Raw genomic sequence first — 16,649 nt, forward strand, 5'->3', positions numbered from 1 at the left:
GCCTTCCCGCTCCCGCTCGCTGCGGCTCAGCTACGCCGCCCTGCCTTCCCACCCTCATCCTCCTCACCCTCGTCCTCTTCTTCCTCCCCGTCCTCGTCCTCAGGCCGCCGACCGGGCTCATGCTCCCCCAGGCGCTCTCTTCTCCTCACCGTGCCGAGCGAGAGCTGCCCATGCCGCTTGGCGTGAAGCCGGTTGGGGAGCCGGCACCCCCCGGCATCCCTGCCAGGAGGGGACCGGGCGCAGGACGCGATGGCAGCCACGCCGAGGCGAAGCGGGCACCGGAGCATCGTGTCCGTTGCCGGCCAGCGGCGGGGATGCTGTGCCGGCGGCTGGGACCCGTGGGTGGCTATGGTAGGGGCTCGCTGCTGAGCCCCCAGCCCTCCCCAGGACCTCGTACGGGGTCCCCCCAGCAGTGTCACCCAGCCGGGGATTCCTCGTGACGCCGCGGTCTAGGCTGTGCCCCCATTGCCGGGTGGCAGTAATTTTCCTCTCTCTTTGACCATGACAGCAGCGCTTCGAGGCAGCGCCTTGCCCACCTCCAGCCTGCTATAAAAAACAAACGGGAGCTTTTATCTCCCGCGTGGGCAGCGAACACGTCGCAGGGGCTCTCCTCCGCTCGTGCCCGGCTTTGTCCGGGCACACCAGCGCATCCCCACCAGCGCCAGCGGCCGCTCGGGGAGGGTTTATCCCTGGCTCATCTCCGTGGGGCCGCAGCAGCTCGCGGCAGCACGCCAAGGCCCTGCACCGTATCTCAGCCGTGCCGGCCCTGCCGGTCTCTCCCCAGGGAGAGGGGCTGGCTGAGCTGAGAACTGCATCCCCGGCGGGGAAGGCTGGGGTGGCCGCGTTGGCCAAGGGGATGGCCGGTGGTGCCAGCTTGGGTCGTGTTCCCCAGATGCCAAACACACCCTCATGTCCAGGTAAAGTCCAGCGAGGAGGAAAAGATGGATGAAGAGACCCCATCATCACCTTCACCTGTGCAACAGGTTCCCTTCAGTGCAGGAGTGCGGGGCAGTGCTGGTGTTGGGCACCTCTGCACCCTCACTTTGGGCTTGCTAGGAGCGAAAGGCCACCGAAAATGGTCACATCCAGCTTGGTTTCTCCTCAGCTCCTCCTGCCCCTGCATGACCAAGCGCTGAGGCTTTTTCTCCCGCAGCAAAGTCCCCTCGGAAGCACCAGGGGCCCCTCCAGCCAAGGAATGCCACACAGTGCCATGACTTTGGGGGCAGGATTTATCCCCCTCCTAATTGCAAGTGCATAAAAATTAGCTGTCTAAGCCGTGTGGGTTTTCTGGGCTCACAGGCATGGCCGAGCAGAGATGCAGGGGGCACTTTTATCCTCTCCTGACATGGGTTTGCTTTGCTGGGGACGAGGGGTTTGATTTTTGGAGCTGCTGAGCCTGCTGTGGGCTGGGCTGCAGGTGCGAGGGCTCTTCCAGCCCAGTGGGGCCGGCACTGCAAACCCCTGCATTTATTTTTCATGTCTGATTTCTTCCTAGGTTTGAAGCACTAAGTGTGCTGCATTGTAGCATCTGTTTTTGTGGTATTTCCAGCCCAGCTGGAAGCAGGAGGCACTCAAAATTCAGAGATGGAAAAAAATAACGGATCTGGTGAGATTTCAGCTTCCTGCCAAACTCACCAAACCTGGGATGCCGGGAGAGCCCTGCTGCAGGCGCAGCATCCCGGGGCCTCAACTCTTCCACCCACTTCCCGCTTTCTGCTCTTTGCTCATCCCAAACCGTCCTCTCATTCCCAAATCGCTTTCAGAACGCTGCACAAAGCCTGACCCTGCTGTCGGAGCTGGGGACGGGCAGATAATACAGTCGCTGAATTTATTTCACCTTTTCCTCTGGTTGCGAATTGTCCAGGAGCAGATGGCGATTTTCTCAAGTGTATCCGTTATTCGAAGTCACTCACTGAGACAGCGATGGCTCAAACAAATCCCAGGCCCCCTGCAAAGCCATCATTTGGTCTTTCCATCTGCCCAGCCGCTGCCGTCGGCGTGGGCTCGGCTTCCGCCAGCGAGCCGGAGGGAAGCGGGGAGGCAGGAAAAGCCGATGGATGGGGTCAGCCCCATCGCCTGCGCCTTTCTCCCCCTTCATCTCTGAGCCGTGCCCGCAGAGTGCAAAGCTCCGGAGGCTGTCAGGAATGGTTAGGATCCACATCCCAGCTTTGCTGGGGTTTGGGGGATTTGGGGCTGCTCCGGCTGGCTCACACGGTGCCTTCCCGTGCCAGTGATGGGGTGAGGCTAACTCACTGGGAGAGTGCCCAGTTGCAAACTGGGAAGCTGCTTCTCCAGAGAACGTGCCAGTGGCTGTTTGTGCTGCACCCCCCTGCCCAGTCAGGGGGTAAATGGGTGCTTTTAGGGTGGTGAAACACCAAAACAGCCCTAGGAGACCTCACGTATGCAGCAGTCCCTGGGGCACAGGCTGGTGTCGCAGCTGGGGCTGGAGGCACCGAGGGTTTCTCTGTGCAGGAGCGTGCCCAGCTTTGGGTGATGGATATGACAAGGGGACCTGCAAAAGCAGCTGGGGGATGACCGCAGGCGGCCAGAGCCCTCCCAGTGTTGGTGGCACTTTCCTGGGGGAGCCTGGACAGGTCTGGGAGGGATGGGCTTTGCCCGGCTGGCATCTGCCAACCTCCTACGGCCTCTCCGAGGGGACCTGCATGCCCACGGCTCTGCTCCGGGTGCTGCCAGACTGGTGAGAGGCCAAGCACTGGTTTTGATCCACCCCCAGGATACCCCCCCCCAAAAAAAAACCCAACCCACCCCAGTGTAATTGTGAGAATGGAAAAAAATGGGGAGAAACACATGAATTCCCAAGCTCACTCTCAGCCCAGCAGTTGGTCCCTGGGGCTGGGGCGACCTCATCTTCCCCACCTAGAGAGGGGCTGAGCTGGGGAAATGCTCCCACTGCGATCTGCTCCCTCCTCCTGGCTGTACTGGCCTTTTTTCCGTCCTCATCCTCCCTCTTTTTCCCTCCCGGTGACCCGCAGGGAAGGGGCCAGGCTGGCCGGAGGGGACCCGGTGCCCTCACAGGGGACATGTGGGGATGCCACTGTAACTGGAGCCATGTGGGAGGCACTGGGGGGGATTTGAAGGATTCACAAAGGGTAAAACACTTTGAAATGCAGTTTCCTCTCCCCCCCTCCACCTCCTCCCAGGCTAAACAAATACCCCTGGCCAGGAGATGCCTCCCCATCCCACAGGCTTTTGTTCCCAGGCCTTTGTCCAGGGCTGGGGAAGGGGCCAGGACCCCCCTGCCTCCCTGGGGACACCAGTGCCGACAGGGTCCTGCGCTGCCTGGGATGCTGAGAGGGAGGCAGGAGGTGAGACCTGGCTGTGCCCCTCGCCGCAGGGCTTGGGGACACCCCATGTGCCACCTTGGTGGCCCTCAGTGGCCTCCGGCCGCTGTCCCCCTTGCCTGTCACCCCGCTGCCACTTTTTGCCCATCCCTGAGAGCTACTCAAGGGACAGGTCCTGGTCCATCCTGTCCCCTCCTGGCACCCTGCCACCAGCACAACCCACAGACTCTGCACATGGGCAGTGCCACCAGCTCATATCCCCCGTGGGGGACACCCCCAGATGCTAATCTACACCCAGCACCCATGGGACCCTCCAGGCAGAGGGGCACCGGCCATGTCCCCATTGCAGGGACCCCACAGAAGAAGCCCAAGCAAAAATTACGTGGGTTTTTTGCAGAGACCTCTGGCCCCCAGGAACCCATCGCCACTGGGCTTTTCATTTACATCCCAAAAGCCACTTTAATTACACCCCTGGGGAGGGATCACTTCAGGCAGTTGCTTTCTGGGGCAAAAAGTCCGTGGAAAAAACCTCTATGACCAAACAGCCCCTATGTGACCGAGGAGACTCCAGTGCCAGCCTCAGACAACCGTCCCTGCTAGAGACACCCTTGCTCTGTGCAAAAGAAACACCTCAATTAACTCAAAGCAAAGGTGAGACTCCAAATGAAGCCGCTGGAAACCAAACCCCGACTTCGCCCTGGAGCGAAGCATTTCTCTGGTGACCAAGTTTGGAGGAAAACAGGATTGTTTGAAATGTCCCCTGTTGTTCCTGCCTCACGCCAGGAATTACAAGAAAGAAAAAAATACCCTTTTTTTTTTTTTTGTTGAAACTGTGCAAGTGTCCCTAGGATGGGCAGAAACCATTTGCCCCAGCCTCGCTGGTCCTTTCATGTCCCTGTTCCCACGGGGCCGGGCAGCGGATGCTGGTCCAGCCTCTCCGGCCGGCTGCAGCCAGAGCTTTGCAGAGCCTTTCCAGACAATAAAAGCACTCAAGCTGCCTGATTTCCCGCTGCCTTATCTCCCTCCACGATGGCCAGGTTATCAGGAGGTGGAAAAGGCCTCAGGACACCCTGACCCCAGTCCCTGGGGGCCAGGAGCCCAGGCAGGGGCGAGCGGTGGCTGTTGGTGGGGGGCAAAGCTTTGCAAAGGGCGAAAACGAGGGGCTGTCAGCACTTGGGGGTCCCATCCTGCGTGGGGCAGAGCCCTTTTTCTCCTGCTGAGGTCTTCATTGCGTGCGGTGGGGTGGGCGAAACCTCCCTGGGGAGCAGCTTTGAGGCTGGGGCAAGCACTGAGACCTCCAGTCGCCTGCTTGTCACCTCCACCCGCAGGACAGCCCTGGGGATGCTGAGCCCCGGCGGGGCGAGCGGAGGAGGCTGCGGGGCCGGCCGGTGGGGAAAGCAGCCCCGCAGCCGAGCGCGGCGCTTGTCACCCAGACAAGAGATCAATAACTAATTTCACTGCAGCAGCAGCGCCGGTTTTTTTCCAATAATTGTGAGCCGGCGGTGGGGAATGAGGCTCTCAGCACCGCTCCACACCAGCCTGCACCCGATCAATCGCCACGCCGCTGGGGCAGCAGGAAAACTCATTTTTCTCCTTTTCTTCCCTCTCTCCCACCTCCTCCTGCTCCATCCCTCCTCCTCCCAGCATGGTGCTGGACTGTGTCCCCACGCTGGGTGGGATACGGGCTCGGGCTTTCCCGAGCTGTCCCCGTGGCAGTGGGGGCAATGGCTGAGCCTCCTGTGCTGCCTCGACAGCCCTGAGCGCTTCCGTCCCTGTCGCCTGCGAGCCAGACCTGCCTCCACGCAGAGACCGTTGGTCCCAGCGGCTTGGATGAAGGGGGCAGAGAAGCGGTTTCTCCTCTCCTCGGTGGGATCAGGGGCTCCGGAGGGTGCCCTGGCCACCGGGCTGTGACCTTTGGTGGCCTGTTGGTGCCTTTTTGTGGTCCAAATGTGCCCCTTATTTTTATAGTGATACGGAGGGAAATCTCTAGGTTTTCATCTCCTGGGTGGTTGGTCTGCTCCAGGGCATGAGCCCGGCTGCGTTTCTCCCATAACTATCCTTTATCCCTTCTGCTTCTGTAACCCCACCATGCCTCAGTTTTCCCCATATGTATCTATAATAGATGGGGCTGAGAACATCCCCTCCTGCTCCCTCCCACGCCGTTATGAGCCACCGTGGGCTCCATGTCCGGAGCAGAAGGTATTGCTCATTCCTAGGTCACAGAGTAGCTCTTGGTTTTGGGGTCCCCAGGCTGATCTGTGGGGTCCCGTGATCCATGTACCCACAAGGCAGCAAAGAGCGATGCTGTGCGCTCAGCAGCTCCCTGGGATCGAGAGAAGAGATGCTCAGACAAGGGTGGAGACTGGGGCACCTTTGGATCTCTCTGATACCTCTAGTGGGTTTTGGACGAGTTGCTGTACTTGGGCACTGCAGCGAGGAAGACTCAGCAGTAAGTTTGTCACTGCAGGATCTTCCAAGCCCGTCCAAGCACCATACACCCAGTACAGAGGGCAGCAGTGTGGCCCCTCATCCTTTCTCCCTAATTTAAGACCCCCCCTCCCTGGTTCCCCAAGAGCAGCCCCATGAATTAAACACCGCCTTTGCTGCGGAGTGCCAAGCGCTGCCTGCATAATTTCAAAGTTTTATTACTTGCCTTGAAGGCACTTATTGATTGGGGTCCTCTCCAGCTGATGGAGCTTTTAGTATGGCCTGGGCTGGCCAAGCAAGGCAGAAATCTCAGTTTCTCCAGCTTAGCTAAACCATGGCTTAAAACCTCCACAACACCTCTGCTCCTGGGAGCGGGGTCTCCATGTGCATGTCCACACTGGAGCTGTTGGCACTTTGAGATGTTTTTTGGCTTCTCAGTCTCAGCCCAAGAGCTGGTTCCCCCCAGATCATGCCATATCCATGCAAGGTTTAACCCAGAGAAGGATTTTCCTGGGAGGGTTTGAGGGGCCTTTAGGAATTGGGTTGAGGGCAGTTTGGGGGGATTTCTGCCCTGCTGAGACTCCAGGCACCGCTCACCATCGCCCTGGGGCGTGGGGATGCTCGTGGGATTTGGGGTTTATGTGCAACACCCACTGTTGGGTATGAGCGACAGCTTCCCAGGGAGCCACGCTGTTTTTCCACACACATGTGCACACACACAAACACACGTGCTCCAGCAAGGAAACTGGGGGCTTTACCCTGCAGGTCTCCGTGGCGGGGGGGGGCTGTCCTCTGCCCCTTGGCTTGGCTTTGGAGAGGAGCTGGGAACAGCCGGCATCACCTTTGCTTTCAAGCTCTCCCTGCCACTGCTGGAGGCTGTGGGGCTTTCAGGGCCACCGCACTGCCACTGAGGGCCACCGACCTGTCTTCATGCTGGGAGGTGCATGCACCCACTAGCCCAAGCATCCCCACGCCTCCTCCGTGGCTCCGTGGCCGCAGAATTGGCCACTTCCACCCTCTTGCAATTTTTGTGCCCTTGGGGGCCCCCCTGCTCTGGCTCCCAATTCCCCCTGTCCCCAGGGCTCCCAGTGTGTGGCTGGGCTGGGGTTTGGGGGAGCAAGAGGGGGGGTGGTGGGAGCCCCCACGGCTCCTTTAAGAAACCCACAACCAGCTCCAGAAACCAGCTCAAGGTCACAGCGGGAACCTGCGGACTTGGCAGCGGCGAGCGAGGGAGGAGGGATGGAGGGAGGGAGGAAAGCAGCCCGAGATCAAAATGAAATCACAGCCAGGGAGAGGGGACGGCTGGTGGCGTAGTGGAGGGGAGCAGGAAGGTGGGGTGCAGCAGAGCAGGGCGTGCAGGGGGGTCCCACCCATGGGTGCCCCCCTGGGATTGCTGCAGCCCCAACCTCAGCATGAACCCTTGAGGCTTTGCCGTGTCCCCCCCCAGCACAGAGTCTCGCGCCCTCCTCAGTGCCATCCAACGTGCCCACAGTGCTCCAAGCCAAGGAAAGTCCCTTTGTGCCCCCAGAGCCATCCCGGGAATGCTGGAGTCACGTCTCTCCCATGGGACATCCCGGGCTCTGCAGGAGGTTTTCCAGCTCCTACAGGAGCAGAGCAGGAGGGAGCTGCCAGCCCGGAGGGTCGGATCCTGCAGCAGCTCACGGCACAGCCCACTCCCAAACTCTTACCTTATTTTCTTTTTAAAGCTGGTTTTCTTTTTAAAGCAGCAGCTCCTGGAGTCCTGTGATCACTGCTGAGTCTCTGCCTTCGTTTCAGGCCAGGAGGACCTTCGGAGTCATCCTCGCCAGAGAGCACAGAGAGGGGAAAAATAAGTCTTTAAAGGCTCAAAACCCAGGAAGTTAATTAAAAAAAAAAAAAAAAAAGCCCTCAACATTTAATTTTTTTTAATCATTGGCATTGAAACAAATCTCACAATTCTGGGTGCTCCGACTTGCCCTCTGGGCAGGTAAAGCTGGGGGAAGTGAAGGCACCAGAGATTAAGATAAAGCCTCTTCGAGCCAGGATGCTCACAGCAGGGTTACCCCATCCCCTCCCAGCCCCGGGGCCTGATCCTGCCCCATAAGCTGCAGCACATTTACCCATGCAGGGAGCTGCTGGCTTAACACATCTGGGGGCTTTCGGGGGACAAGCAAGAGCAAAGATGGGGCAGACCCGACCCTGGAGGGTGGCTGCGGCCAGGCTGGGGCTGAGCTGTAGCTCCAAAGCAGCTCATTCTGGGGTTGGTTTGGCGATGCCCGATTTTAATTTTCATCAGCAGAATTAATCTGTGGAGTTATTTTCCCTTCCTCCCCCTCCCCTTCCTCTCCTCCCCGCTTTATACAGAGAATTTGATCATTTCTCCCAGGAGCTCGGCACCATTAACATTCACTCCCAATGCGCGTGAGCCGCACAGCATCGCCAAGCACCACCGGTGCTGCTGGCTCCGGTACCCGACCCCAGCTCAGAGGGGACCTGGGCATCAGCTTCTCCATCCCACAGCCCGGGCTGGGAGAGCCCCTCTGCCCCCCCAGCTCTATGCTGGGCTGCCCCGGCACAGGCGAAGGAGGGTGGGATCCTGGCCTCCACCTTTGCTCTGCTGAAGCTTGGACTTTTCCAGAAAATGAAAGCCAAGGGGCTCTGGGAAGAGCACCCAAGCCAAGGGCATGGCCAAGTCTTGCAAGATTTGGTGTTTAAAGTCATGCAGATTGGTAACCCGGGGCTTTTCCTGGAGTCATGTATATTTGCAGGCTTTGGGTTTTCATTAATAAAGGTTAACTAACAAATTGGTATTAGTATTAGTATTTAAAGTTATTAAATATGGCAGACCAGGCTGTCTTCCCCAGCAAAAGCAGCGGGAAGCCACAGTGGGCACAGCCTTGCCCAGCCGGCCCCGTGCCAGCCATGCGCCTGGGCTCTGTATGCCCTATAGGTCTGTGTGCTATAGATCCGTGTGCAATGTATGTAATCTATGTGGGAAGCAGCCTGTGCTGAGACTTTGCTTTTTTTACTTAGCTGACATCTGAAGGGGGCCCAAGAGCTCCGGCAATTGGGAAGGGAAGAAACGTGGAGCCTGGTGGGTTTAACACTTGGCTGGAGTGGGAGGGGGAGCACCATTGCCCATGCCCAAACCCAGCCGGGTTTCACCCCTGGGGTTCCCCAAAAGCCTTTTTGACCCCCATTTCAGGCCCTTCTCTCCTCCACGGCTCCCCCAGCAGCAGCTCTAACCCACACGTGCAGCCACCGGCTTTGCGTCCAAAGGGATGCCGATGGGCGGCAGCAGCCTCGTGGAGGGAAAAGGGACTTTTGCAGCAACTGCTGCCCTTTGGATTGAACCGAAGGCAGCGCTGGCAGCGCCTGCCTGTGTGCAGGCACAAAAACCCACCTGTGCCCACTACACTTAACCATTTCCTTCCTGGACACGAGCCCTCCCGGGGTGTCCCGCATGGGAAATGAAATCAGCTCCGAATGGGAAGTGCAACTAAGCCGGCCCAGCCCAGGAGGAAGAAAAGCAGCAAAAGAAAAACAAGTTCAGAAGCTGGAACGGAAAAGAAAGGTTAAACCCTGCGTGCACTACTGTCCCCGTCACCCCACAGCTTGTCCCAGGCAGGAGTGGAGGTTAGGGTGAGCCTCATGCTACCACACACCTTAGCAATAGCTGAGCCGGGTAGTTCATCCCACCAAAGCTGTGCAGAAAGGGTTGAATTTTGCTTTAGCAGGATTCCTGCTTCAACACAGCCCTTTTTTTTTCCTGCTTTCTGGCTATGGAGAAAGGAGCAGCCGGGTGCTGAGCCTGCCACAGCCCAGCCGCGCTGCCGGGCGAGGGCAAAGAGGCGTTAGCTGAGACAGGGAGCCGAGCGCTTTATTTTTAGTCTCAGTTTAACAAGTATTAATTAATAAGAGTGTAAATGCTAATGCTGAGATGACACAAACTGCGTTGCCTGAAACGAATGTTTGAGACTTGTCTGTGCCAGGATTTACGGCCGGGTGGGTTCATAGGGGCTAAATCATTGCTCAAGGATTGCTGCAAGGATAAACGGGCTTGCTACCGCCGAGTCCGGCGTCGGCTGTGCCACAGTAGGATGTGCTGGGGGCTACGGGCCATGCCAGGGGCTCAGGGCTGGGTTTGGGGCTGGGTCCCCATCCGCGCCTCACCATGCCATGCCGGCTCATCCCTCCCTGGCAAAAATTCCCAGGAGGTTTTGCAAAGTGTGGGTCATTTTAGTCTCTCCCCATCAGGGCTGAGTGGGTGCAGGGTCATGCCTTGCAGAAGGATTTATCAGCCCAGTGAAGACTAAGTTTGGAAAAAAATCTTTTTCCCCTCGTCGAGTCCCCCTGGCCTGCCTGTCCCCTGCATGTGACTTCTTGCCCTGAGAGCTTGGCTTGGCCAAAGAGTTGGGAGGAGGCTTGGGAGGATGAGGAGGTGAAGAAATACCCCTGGGCAGCAAGGTGTGAAGAATTTTGGCCCATCGGCACCGACATGCCGGTTGCATTTGTTGGCGTCACAAAAATGATGAACTTGAAGCTCCGTCAGTGCCTAGGCTATAGAGTTTTTAGGATGCGAAGGTCCGGTGCCTGTGGCACATGCCCAGGGCATGGGGGGCTGGAGACCTCCTGCCCGTGGGGGTGGGCGCAGGGTCCGGTGCTGGGGCCACAGGGCAGCGGGTGGGAGAAGGAGGGAGCGGGGCTGCGCACGGGGGCTTATCCTGCCTGCGAGGCGGTTTGGTAAGTCAGGGGTTTGCAGTGGGCTGTGACCCCTGTGCTGTGAACCGGGCTGAGGGCGACTTGGGGTCCTGTGGGTCCCAGTGGGGTGCCCAGGGGCTTAGGGGCAGCTCTGGGACCAGGCTTAAACCTCTCGAGCGGGGCACCTAAATCTTTCCAGAGAGGCAGGTGCCCAGTCAGGCCGGATCCAGGCCAGGTTTTCCTCGTTCTTTCTCCTCTCCGATGTAGGCAGGAGAGAGCTGCTACCTGCCTGACATGCTGCTGCTGCTCAAAGCCGCCTCCAGCAAGCCCTGCTCGCCTGGGACGGGCGGGAGGGCGAAGAGCGTGGCCAGCGCAAGCCGGGCACATGCCACGCACTGGGATCCGGGGAAAAGCCTCGGTGCGCACGCTGCATCCTCCCAGGGCTCCCGCTGCATCCTCCCACGGCGGCGTCCCGGTGCGCGCACGCTGCGTTCACGGCACCCTCCCGGTGCACCCTCCCGGTGCACAGCCTGCGCCCTCCCCAGAGCCGCTGCATTCCCCAGCCTGTGAGCTAGGGCAGAGGTGGGAGCTGGCAGGACTGCAGACACCCCATGGAGGGGGGGGGGACCGAGTCCCCCATCCTTCCCACGGCAGGAGGGCTCTCCTCCTTCACCCCAGGGTGCTCAGCTGCCATTTCGGGAAAGCTGGAAAGAGCCGAGTTGGTTTTCTTGGAAGGTCTGGAAGGATGCAGGGCTGCGGGTGTGCAGGGAGGTGTCACGCTCACCGGGGTGTGATGGGAGACACGGGGGTTCAGGGCAGGGGGGGACACAGGGTGGGGTGCTGGGGTGCTGCATCGGGGCTCAGCAGTGCCAGAAAACCCCCTGTCTGCGGGTTTGGGTGGCCCACTGGGGAGCCACCCTGGTCACCGAAGCTGGGCGCTTGGCTGCTGCCACCCGCAATGGTGGGAGCTTGCGAATTACAGCAAATTATTCAGCCCCCCCCCCCATCTAAGCTGGCAGGTAGCCCTGCGCCAGGGTCACCCCTGCCTGCACAGCACGGTCCCGGGCAGGCAGCACCGCAGAACCGAGTCGTGGGGTGAGGATGCTCCGGGCTGGCCCCTCGCAGCCCCTCGCCACCCCGCAGGGACCCAGCCGGGGCGCGGGGGGGGCCACACGAGAAATCCCCACCCACGGTCTTGCCAAAACCACCCACTGCAGCCAGGCCCAAGGTGCTTTCCCGTGGGCTGGGTGCTGCCATGCTGGGGCCGGCGTGGTTCGGTTCGCCGGGGAGGGATGCGCGGGTGGGATGCGTGGCCGTGGCGCAGGCTCCCTGCTCGGGCTGGCTCCCCGAACAGCGCGCTGCCACGCTGCTCTTCAGCAGCTCCGTTCATATCATCGAATTTTAATTTAGTTAGTTGAGTTCTTTAAACAGTGTGAACTTGCTAAGTGCTTTGCATATTTTATACTCATGAGTAACATTTATCAACCAGAAAGTACAATTAATCAAAGAGGGGAGCTTTTGTAACTCAGAGCAGTTTGTATTCTCCCTCTTTCTCCCTGCCGTGCGCTTTCCTCCGTGTCTCCCTCCTCTTCCTCCTCTTCTTCCTCTTCCTCCTCTTCCTCCCTGCTGTCCCGCACTGGCCACAGAGCCAGGACAGCTTCACTGTGCACTACACACACACACACACATACGTATGTGCTCTCTCTCTCCCTCTTCCCCCCACCATACCATGTACACCATACATACATATATAAAAAATATGGGTTTTATATATATGTTTGTGCATGTGCATATATATGCATATGTCCATGTGCATATATCTATATCCATATACCTCTGTCTGTTGTGTAAATATATGTGTATATATGTATGGTGTATATGGTATGCTGTATACATACACGTATGTATTTATATAAGCATTAATGGTCCATTTACACTGTATATGTGTGTATAAACACACACTTATACACAGTTATACTCACAATATTATACACAGCTCATAGAATTTTTATATAAATATATACTCTATTATCTATTACCTAGTGTATAGCATACAGTTATAGTATATCGCATATATTACACTACGTATAATAAACACATTTTAGATATTTTGGGCTGCTGGGGGGGTTTCAGCAGTGTTGATGGTGATGCTTCAGCCTCCCAGCGAGAGCCAGTGGCTGAGGGAGTGAGGTGGGATGGATGGTCCCAGCCCCTAGCCACGCTGGGTAGCCACTGGGCCAGCAGAAGTGCCCAACCAGCTCCATTTGGGGACAGCGACCGGTGGCCGGTGACAGGGACATGGGAAGCCCCGACAAGCCTCCTGGGCACAAATGTGGCTGCAGCCTCCCAGCCCATATCCCCTCTCCTTGCCGGGCACTGGGGCCAAAGTACGGATGACTTCTGTCCCCCAGGCATCTGTATTTATTTTAAGGGCAGGATCACCCAAACCATGTTGGGTTTCAGCTCTGAAGGCCCCAGGGTGACGCGGAGGTGACGCCGGTACCCGGCAAAGGGCTGGCACCAATGTTGGCAGATGAGAGGTGATGGAGCATGGCTGGCACGAAGGGATCCGTGTCTCTGCCACCCCTCTGGGCGTCTTGGCTGCTTTTGGTGAGTGGGGAGAAGCTCTGACCTGATTTATTCCGACTTCCCAAGTCTTTGCCATGGCACAGCGGAGACAGCTGAAGGAGCTGGGCAACTGTGGACGCAGGGGCAGGTTTGGCCGGGGTCAAACCCCACTGCCTCGGCAGAGCAAAAGAGGTGGAAACACCCCGCGTGGGTCCCAGCAAAGTACCTCAGGATTCTTCCCAGGGCCTCGGAATGCTTCATTGCTCTATTAATTGCCATTAATGGCAGCAAACGGGGCAGCAGGCGCCCACCCGGACCTGGGTTAAACGCTGCCGAGAGAAGGGCTGTGCCGGCGCTGCAGGACCTGCCTTGCAAATCACCTGCAACAACATGCGCTGTCCTGGTCACCTCTTCTCAAAAATGATAGTGCAAAATTAATTAGAATTAATTAATCAGAAAAGGGTAATAAGGGTGATTAAGCACCTGGGGAAAAGGAAAAAAAAGTATTCCTGAAGAGCAATTGCAGCGCCGGTGATTACCTTGAAAGGGGGCGAGCGAGCGGGAGCAGGAGGAGAGTGTGCAGGGAAACAAATGGGCTGGAGAAGGGGGTCTGGGGGGTGTTTTCTGTCTCGTCGCAGAAGGAATTACCAAGTGACTAGATTGAAACTGGTCAGAGGAAAAGCATTTCCCGGCAGCAGCGACCACGGGGAGGCAGCTGAGCCGAGGAGGGGAGCGGGTGGCTCTGCGGCGTGGCTGGAGCTGTTGCTGCTGCCACGTTTTTGCAGACTTGGCTTTGCACAAACTGGCTCCGAGGCTGGACCCTTCCCCAGCAGAGAGTGGGACTCAATAGGGTGTCCTCGGTGGTGGCACCTTTTTCCCCAGCCCTTTGCTGGGCTCAGGAGTGTGGTGAGCTGAGGGACGGTCGACCGATTTCTTTTTCCTCTCTTAATTTTCAGCCACACTCTGTTGCCTTAATAATAATAATAATAATATAAAATCAAAGGGAACTTTCACAAGGAAAATTGGTCCCCGGTTCAAGGCAACTGCTGCAGGTTTCATTGTAACCTGAGGGTCCGACGTGGACCCCCAGCCGCAGGGACAGGACAGAAGAACTGTCCCCTTTCTGCCACTGCAAAAGGCCTCAGCAGCAGGGAAAGATGGAGGGGGTGGCTGGAGCTTAGTGGAAACAATGTTCAGGAGCCCCAGTGCAGTATGGTGAAAAAAAAGGAGAAAAACGTCTTTTTTGGAGAAGCAGGGGGAGCAAATAGTGCACGCTCCCATGGGAAATAGGTGGCATGGATGGGACGCGGATGCCCATGGCCTGCTTGAAAACGCTGGTGGCAACCAGAGCGATGCAGCGGCCACTGGTGGGGTTTGGTCATTCAGGTGCCTGTGCCTGGGAGACGCTCACCCCCGTGCACCTCCCCAACCACCACCCCATCCCGGGAGCAGCCAGGCCCTGCTGCCCTGTGCTCAGTGTCCCCTCCGCAGTGACAGATGATCTCATTTCCTTAAAATCTGGAAAGCAAAAGGGGGTAAAAGCAGTGCTCACTGCTCTCAGAGATGCTCTCGCTGCATCCCCAACTCCGCAGCCGACTAAACGTGTGTTCCCAGCCCCTGCCATCAGCCCCCGCCTTGGGTCGCTGCCGTCCCCGGTGCACTGGGGTCTTTTCACAGGGACTCGGGGCGCCTGGGTGCCCAAAATCTGTCCCAGAGTGACAGCTTCTTGCCCAAAGGTGGGGTCTCCCTTCGCTTTCCGCAGAGGCACTGTGGAAGGATGGTGAGGGGCTCTGGCACCGAGGCCACATCCCGGTTGTGTGATGGATTTTTGGATGGCCGTGGGGTGAGCAGCTCTGTTTTGGGGACAGGAAATCCTTGCTGGGGCCATTAGGGCATTTTGGGGTATAAGCGGGTGCTGGCTGGGTGGGAACGAACCCCTGCTTCCCCCGTGCCTGTGCAGTGTTGTCCCTGTTGCTGCTACCTTCTGACCGCTTTGGGTGATTTCAAGCAGATTTTTTTATTCCTACAGGTTTTGTGCAAGTCCAGGGCTGGGGGAAGGTGAGGGAAGGACTCACCCCGTATTAGACACCAGAGAATCTACACCAGCCTCCTTTCCCCAGGGACGTGGCTGCAGCCAACCCAAATTTGTCACTTGTCCCCACTGCGATCCCTTTCCGAAGGCCTCGGGGGTCGCGGGTCCCCATCCACGGGAGTCGGGGGGGGGGGTCGGTTGGGGGTACAGACGGGACACAACGGGGTGGGCTGTTGCTCCTCGACCGGAGACCACCACGGGGGGGGGCGGGAGGGGGGCAGCTGCCCCGAAGGGGCCGGTCTCAGCCGCATGCCGGGCAATGCGGAGAGAGTCACAGCTGCGATGAGTCCGGCCGGCCTCAGCTCCCCGTGTTGGCGCGGCAGGACGGAGCCGGGCGGGACACGGGAGAATCGGAACCGGCGCCTGGGAACCGCGGGACCGGTGCCCACCCCCCGCCACCTCTCCCTTCCCCGGGGCGCAGGGGGGGGGCGATGGATAAGTGAGGGGTCAGTGCCGGGGGGGGTGTTAGGAGCCCGGTGCGGGGCGGGTGGGGTGTCAGTGCCGGGGTGGGCGCAGGGGTATGTGCGGGGCCGGCTCCGGCTCTTCTCCGCCCCCCCCCCCTCCCCGGTTCCCGCCGCCCCCCCCCCCCCCCCGCCGAACGCAGCGAACTTCCCGCGGCGGCGCCGGCGCAACGGCGGGACAACAGCGCCCCCGCGCGGCCGCGGCGGGACGGGACCGGCACCGGGACGAGGACAACGGCGGGATACGGACGGGGCAGCAGCAGCCAGAGCCGGGGGTCGGGGGGCAAGCGGGCACAGCCGGACCCCGACAGCCCCTCGTCTGCCTTGTCCTGCTCACCCCCACCCCGCCGCCCTGCCCCGGGTCCCGCCATCCCGGTGCCACGGCCGCCGGGCTCCCTGACCGCCCCACGGTGCCAGGCTGAGGGGCCGGGGGGGGGGGGGCCCGCTGGACCCCGCGGACAGCGCCGGGGTCGCACCGTGACACGGTACGGGGACACGTGGGGAAGTTGGGGGGGGGGGGCGCCGAGCCCCGCACCGCGGCGAGGCGGGACCCTCCTGCCGCCCTGCGCCGCGCTCCTCCCCAGTGTATCCCAGTTCGTCCCAGTCCGCCCCACAGCGGACACACACACCCCCCCCCCCCCCGCCCCCACCGGGGCGCCCCCCCGCGGACAGCCGGTAGGAGAGCGGGAGAGGGCCCGCCCCCCCGAGGTGACCTCACGCTGACGTCACCGCGAGCGCCGCCGCCTGGTTGGTGCCCGCGGCCGCCCGTCAAGGAGAGGGCGGGAGGAAGGGGGGGTGGGGGGACAGAGCGCGGCCGCCGGCTGAGGTAACCGGGGGGGGGGGGGGTGAAGCTGGGGGTCGCGGCCGCCCGGCCTGAGGGAGCGGGTGGGACCGGGCCCCCCCGCCCCCGGGGCCGCTCCGTACCCGCAGCGGTGGGGTGGGGGGGCCGGGAGAGCTGCCGGGGTCGGATTCGCCCCCCCCCCCCCCCGCGACGGGCAGGGCTGCAGCCCGGAGGCCTGCGGGGCTCCCCACGCCGCAGCCCTGGAACGCGGGAGGTGGGGGGGAGGGGGGTGTCCCCAGCCCCGATGGGGGTGCCGGGGAAATGGTTGGTTTAGGCCT

At 59.8% G+C, this 16,649-nt stretch overlaps 1 protein-coding gene across 4 annotated transcripts in view; it reads left to right on the forward strand.

The window, feature by feature from the left end:
* NTMT1 (N-terminal Xaa-Pro-Lys N-methyltransferase 1) overlaps nt 1-16,649 on the forward strand; it is a 124,899-nt gene that overhangs the window by 105,024 nt on the left and 3,226 nt on the right. The window contains exon 1 of one of the 4 annotated variants that reach the window (XM_075055105.1): nt 16,276-16,356. The exons of 1 other annotated variant lie outside the window; for it this stretch is intronic. The gene's annotated coding sequence lies outside the window, so the exon portion shown is untranslated. Of the gene's footprint in view, nt 1-16,275; nt 16,357-16,649 lie in introns of those variants that run through there. 2 more of the 4 variants (XM_075055107.1, XM_075055111.1) reach the window with 2 other exon arrangements.

The sequence above is a fragment of the Buteo buteo genome, chromosome 23 (genome assembly GCF_964188355.1).
Source record: "Buteo buteo chromosome 23, bButBut1.hap1.1, whole genome shotgun sequence".
In the NCBI taxonomy this organism is placed as follows: domain Eukaryota; kingdom Metazoa; phylum Chordata; class Aves; order Accipitriformes; family Accipitridae; genus Buteo; species Buteo buteo.